We start from the raw sequence: 944 nt of genomic DNA, 5'->3' as shown, positions 1-944 counted from the left end.
GAACAGATCTCACTGCACTTTCAGTTCCTATTAAAACAATGACACTTTCTGCCACCTCGTGGCCAAATACTGTCACAATAAGAAATAATTAGGGAACAAAGGGATATTATGAACAAACCATGTGATTGAGAGAATACTGACAGCATTCATATAATGATTGATTTAGCTATTTTTATACTGATTGGTACATTTTAACCATCCAGACACAGAACTGTGTGCCATACATTTTCTGTCAATTTTACCTACTTTTGAGCCACCAAGGTACAAATAAAATAGTAGTTGCCAGAAAGGAAACAACCTTCCACCCACAAGTTTGACTGATCACCAGAACTGTGAGGTCAGAGCTGGGCAATAATTTGACAGATTCATTATAGTTTATTGAAATGGTAAATGACGTACCCCTAGCACCTGCCCCTATTGAGCAAACCGTAAAAGTGAGCATAGTCAATGAGCAAAAAGTGATCTGTAAACTTACAAGTGTTACCAAACTACATTTCTTTTTTTATAGATTTCTAATAAGCAGATGGAATAATAGAGGCTGGATAAAAGGTTTAAATTTGCTATGGTTAATGCTCCCTGAATGGCACCCTCAGGTGAGATGCTGCTTCCATGTCTGCTGCCATCCGCTGTGTAACGTTTAAAGCTCTTGTTCTTTAAGAGCCAATGTAATGGTGCAGGTGGCAGGATGCCAACTCACGGAACCACAGATGCTCCCGTCAGTGATAAATAAAACTTTTTTATTAGATAAATAGAACATTTCATGTGTTAGGTTAATAGGCTTCCCCCTAAAACTGACCTTAGACTGTATTAATGACATATGACTATGATAGGGGCATTAGAATGTGAGCCCCTTTGAGGGACAGCTAGTGACATGACTTTGTACAGCGCTGTATAATATGTTAGTGCTTTATAATAAATGGATAATAATAATTTCATATAGAGGT

The sequence above is a fragment of the Pyxicephalus adspersus genome, chromosome 1 (assembly GCF_032062135.1).
Source record: "Pyxicephalus adspersus chromosome 1, UCB_Pads_2.0, whole genome shotgun sequence".
Taxonomy (NCBI): domain Eukaryota; kingdom Metazoa; phylum Chordata; class Amphibia; order Anura; family Pyxicephalidae; genus Pyxicephalus; species Pyxicephalus adspersus.
This window is presented reverse-complemented; position numbering follows the sequence as displayed.